General features: G+C 51.8%; 2 non-coding genes and 1 pseudogene across 2 annotated transcripts in view; all 3 read left to right on the top strand.

The window, feature by feature from the left end:
* The first annotated feature begins 107 nt into the window (after positions 1–107).
* Positions 108–1963, top strand: LOC149519657 (25S ribosomal RNA; annotated as a pseudogene).
* Positions 1964–3298: 1335 nt separating this feature from the next.
* Positions 3299–3453, top strand: LOC149519656 (5.8S ribosomal RNA). The gene has a single exon (XR_016341258.1). It is a non-coding gene; the product is annotated as a 5.8S ribosomal RNA (ribosomal RNA).
* Positions 3454–3687: 234 nt separating this feature from the next.
* The window catches only part of LOC149519655 (25S ribosomal RNA), a 3390-nt gene continuing 2077 nt past the window's right edge, over positions 3688–5000 (top strand). Inside the window, exon 1 of the ribosomal RNA XR_016341196.1 lies at positions 3688–5000. This exon is cut by the window's right edge and continues 2077 nt beyond it. This is a non-coding gene — a ribosomal RNA (25S ribosomal RNA).

Here is a 5000-nt window from a genome sequence, read left to right as displayed (position 1 = left end):
TGTGCCTCGTCCCCGGTGACGCATGCTCGTTGTCCACCCGGACCCCTTCAGACCCCCCGCATCACTCGATCGATGCTCGCATCGTGACCCCAGGTTAGGCGGGATCACTCACTGAGTTTAGGCATATCAATAAGCGGAGGAAAAAAAGCTTACCAGGATTCCCCTAGTAACGGTGAACAAACCGAAAAGAGCCCAGCTTGAGAATTGGGTGCCCCCGACGTTCGAATTGTAGTATGGAGAAGCATCCTCAATGGCAGATTGGGCCCAAATCCCTTGGAAAGGGGCGTCAGAAAGGGTGAGAGCCCTATTGTGCCCAGACCCTATCGCACCACGAGGTGCTGTCCACGAGTCCGGTTGTTTTGGGAATACAGCCCCAATCGGGTGGTAAATTCCATCCAAGGCTGAATACGGCAAGAGATCGATAGTGAACAAGTATCACGAGGGAAAGATGAAAAAGACTTTGAAAAGAGAGTCAAAAAGTGCTTGAAATTGTCAGAAGGGAAGCGGATGGGGGCCGACGATGCGCCCAATCAGATGTGGAATGGTGAGAGCCGGTCCCTCGATCGGCTCAGGGTGTGAACCGACGCTAGTCGCGATGGTGGCCCAAGCCCGGGCTTTCGATGTGCCCACAGAGACGTTGTCACCGTGATCATGGAACACAACGCGCACCGTCTCGACGTGCCTCGACACCAGCATTTTCCAAGCATTGGCCTGCAGGCTCCCCATCTGGCCCATCTTAAAACACGGACTAAGGAGTCTGACATGCGTACAAGTCAATGGGCCCGAAAACCCATAAAGCGCAAGGAAGCTGAATGACGAGATCCCTCACGGGTGTACCGTTGGTCGACCTTGATCTTCTGAGAAGGGTTTGAGTGCGAGCATGCTCGTCGAGACCCGAAAGATGGTGAACTATGCTTGAGTGAGGCGAAGCCAGAGGAAACTCTGGTGGAGGCCCATAGTGATACTGACGTGCAAATCGTTCATTTGACTTGGGTATAGGGGCGAAAGACTAATTGCACCATCTAGTAGCTGGTTCCCTCCGAAGTTTCCTTCAAGATAGCTGGAGCCCCCGTCGAGTTCTATCGGGTCAAGCCAATGATTAGAGGAATCGGGGGCGCAACGCCCTCGACCTATTCTCAAACTTTAAATAGGTAGGACGGTGCGACTACTTCATTGAGCCGTGCCACGAAATCGAGAGCTCCAAGTGGGCCATTTTTGGTATGCAAAACTAGTGATGTGGGATGAACTAGAAGCCAGGTTATGGTGCCCAACTACGCGCTAACCCAGAACCCGCAAAGGGTGTTGGTCGATTAAGACAGTAGGACGGTGGTCATGGAAGTCAAAATTCGTTAAGGAGTGTGTAATAACTCACCTGCCGAATCAACTAGACCCAAAAATAGATGGCCCTTAAGCACATGACCTATACCCAGTCGTCGAGGCGAGGGCCAGGCCCCAATGAGTAGGAGGGCACGGCGGTCACCGTAAAACCTGAGGCATGAGCCCGAGCGAAACGACCGTCGGTGCAGATCTTGGTGTTAGTAGCAAATATTTAAATGAGAACATTGAAGGTCGAAGAGGGGAAAGGTTCCATGTGAACGGCACTTGCACATAGGTTAGTCGATGCTAAGAGATGGGGGAAGCCCGTCTGACAATGCGTCCCGTGTAGCTTCAAAAGGGAATCGGGTTAAAATTCTTGAACCGGGACATGACGACTGATGGCAACATTAGGGAGTCCGAAGACGTCGGTGAGGGCCTCGAAAAGAGTTATCTTTTCTATTTAACGGCCCGTCCACCCTAGAAACGACTTAGTCGGAGGTAGGGTCCAGCGATCGAAAGAGTACCACATGTCACGTGGTGTTCGATACACCCCCGACGGCCCTTGAAAATCTAGAGGACTGAGTGCCGTCCATGCCCGATCGTACTCATAATCACATCAGGTCTCCAAGGTAAACAGCCTCTGGTCGATGGAACAATGTAGGTAAGGGAAGTTGGTAAAATGGATCCGTAACCTCGAGAAAAGGATTGGCTCTGAGGGCTAGGCAGGGGGGTCCTAGTCCTGAACCCGTTGGCTACCGGTGCACTGTTCGAGCTGTTCCAGCGGTGAGAATAGGTCATCGCGTGCCGATCGGGGCACAGACTGGGAATGGCTCCCTCGAGGGCCTTCCTTGGGTGACGAACAGTCGACTTAGAACTGGTACAGACAAGGGGAATCTAACTGTTTAATTAAAATGAAGCATTGCGATGGTCCCTGCGAATGCTCACATAATGTGATTTTTGCCCAGTGCTCTGAATGTGCTACCGGCCCCATTGCCACAACCCTCGATCCAACTGGGGCTTAGACATGGAATGAACTCCCTATGCCTAAGCCAACCCATGAAATGGGCGTACGGGCGCTCAGCCGACCGGAGAGGCAGAATGCACAAGCCAAGGATCGATCCGATCCCCCCTACGTACTGTCGATCTTGCTGTCGTAACCCTCTATCCGGTCTGATCTTAGACTGGAATGAACTCCGTATGCTTAGACTGGGGATGAACTCTGTAGGCCTAAGTCAACCCACAAAACGAGCGTGCAGGCACTCAGCCGGCCAGAGAGGCAGGATGCACAAGCCGGGGATCGAATGGATGGTAGGTAGGTTCAAGCACATCTTCATATTTCTGCCATGCCAATGCCATTTTTATGGCTTGTAAATTCATACAATGGTCCCCTAAGCCTTCATGTGAAGTTTCGTGGCAAGATGACCCGTTTTCTATTTTTCACGATTTTTGAAACTTTTTACGGTTCGAGATTTTTTAAAATTTTTTTAGAAAGAGTTTTGTCCCCAAATTTGGTAGAGGTGATCCTTGTATTTTTTTTTAGAATGCACAAAAAAATTCAGCTAAAAACTCGAAGTGGAGAAGATTTTGTGACCATTTGAAAAAAGTGTCCCCATTTCAGACACTTTAATGGCTACTGGCAGCAAACCTATAAAATCTCAAATGCTCTTTAAGGGGGTGTGAGTTCTCGAGGTTTGATGAGGGATAGGGGGCCAATATAAGGGTCAAGTACCAGCACCCATCACACATCATGTGCACACATCCCCCGGCCCCCTAATCGCCGGAACCCCCAATGTCGTCCGTTAGGCTCTCCGGAGATGGTGCCTCGAGTGAAAAAAATGTGACACCAGCACATGCCCGAGCCCAGCTTGACGAATCGTGCCAAGGAACTGAAACAAAAATGGAGTGTGCGTGCCATCGCCATCCCATCCGTAGTGCGTGCACGGGCAACCCTGCGACTCTTTTTGTCACGAAAAAATGAAATGACTCTCGGCAACAGATATCTCAGCTCTCACATCGATGAAGAACGTAGCGAATGCGGTACTTGGTGTGAATTACAGAATCCCATGAACCATCGAGTCTTTGAACACAAGTTGTGCACCAAGCCATTAGGTCGAGGTCACGCCTACCTGGGTGTCATGCACTGTCGCCCCCCCTCCGACCCTCTGCCCCTCGGGCTCTTGGGGAAGGGGGCGGGCGGAAGATGGCCTCCCGTGATCTCGTGGGTCACGATTGGCCCAAAAGTGAGTCCCCGGCAATGATAGCACCGTGACCGTCGGTGGTAGAGCTCCCAACATGCCTTGTCCCCGGTGACGCGCGCTCGTTGTCCACCTGGACCCCTTCGGACCCCCCGTATCACTCGATCGATGCTCGCCTCATGACCCCAGGTAGGATCATCCACTGAGTTTAAGCATATCAATAAGTGAAGGAAAAGAAACTTACCAGGATTCTCCTAGTAACGACGATCAAACTGAAAAGAGCCCAGCTTGAGAATCAGGTGCCCCCGACGTCCGAATTATAGTCTGGAAAAGCGTCCTCAGCGACGAACCGGGCCCAAGTCCCCTAGAAAAGGGCATCAGAAAGGGTGAAAGCCCCGTTATGCTCGGACCCTGTCACACCACAAGGCACTGTCTGGGAGTCGGGTTGTTTGGGAATACAGCCCCAATTGGGCGATAAATTTCGTCCAAGGCTGAATACGGGTGAGAGACCGATACCGAACAAGTACCGTGAGGGAAAGATGAAAAGGACTTTGAAAAGAGAGTCAAAGAGTGCTTGAAATTGTTGAGAGAGAAGCGGATGGGGGTCGACGATGCACCCCAGTCGGATGTGGAATGGTAAGAGCCGGTCCACCGATCGGCTCGGGGCGTGGACCAACGCGGGTTGCAACAGCGGCCCAAGCTCGAGCTTTCGATGTGCCCACGGAGACATAGTCATCGTGATCATGGAATGCAGCACGCACAGTCTCAGGGTGCCCCGACACCAACGTGCTCTAGGCGTTGGCCTACGGGCTCCCCATCCGGCCCGTCTTGAAACACGGACCAAGGAGTCTGACATGCGTGCAAGTCAACAGGCCAAGAAACCGGTAAGGCGCAAGGAAGCTGATTGGCAGGATCCTTCGCGAGTGCACCACCGATCGACGTTGATCTTTTGAGAAGGGTTCAAGTACGAGCATGCCCATCGGGACCCGAAAGATGGTGAACTATGCCTGAGTGGGGCAAAGCCAAAGGGAACTCTGGTGGAGGCCCGCAGCGATACTGACGTGCAAATCATTCGTCTGACTTGGGTATAAGGGCAAAAGACTAATCGAACCATCTAGTAGCTGGTTCCCTCTAAAGTTTCCCTCAAGATAATTGGAGCCTCCGTCAAGTTCTATCAGGTAAAGCCAATGATTAGAGGCATCGGGGGTGCAACGCCCTCGACCTATTCTCAAACTTTAAAAAGGTAGGATGGCGCGACCGCTTCTTTGAGCCATGCCACAGAATCGAGAGCTCTAAGTGGGCCATTTTTGGTAAGCAGAACTGACGATGCGGAATGAACCGGAAGTAGGGTTACGGTGCCCAATTGCACGTTAACCCAAAACCCATAAAGGGTGTTGGTCGATTAAGACAGTAGGACGGTGGTCATGGAAGTCAAAATTCACTAAAGAGTGTGTAACAACTCACCTGCCGAATCAACTAGCCCTAAAA

The sequence above is a fragment of the Durio zibethinus genome, chromosome 3, assembly GCF_047325235.1.
Source record: "Durio zibethinus cultivar Kanyao isolate XHJ-2024 chromosome 3, ASM4732523v1, whole genome shotgun sequence".
NCBI lineage: Eukaryota > Viridiplantae > Streptophyta > Magnoliopsida > Malvales > Malvaceae > Durio > Durio zibethinus.
The sequence above is the reverse complement of the archived record's forward strand: the minus strand, read 5'-3'. Positions and strand labels throughout refer to the sequence as shown.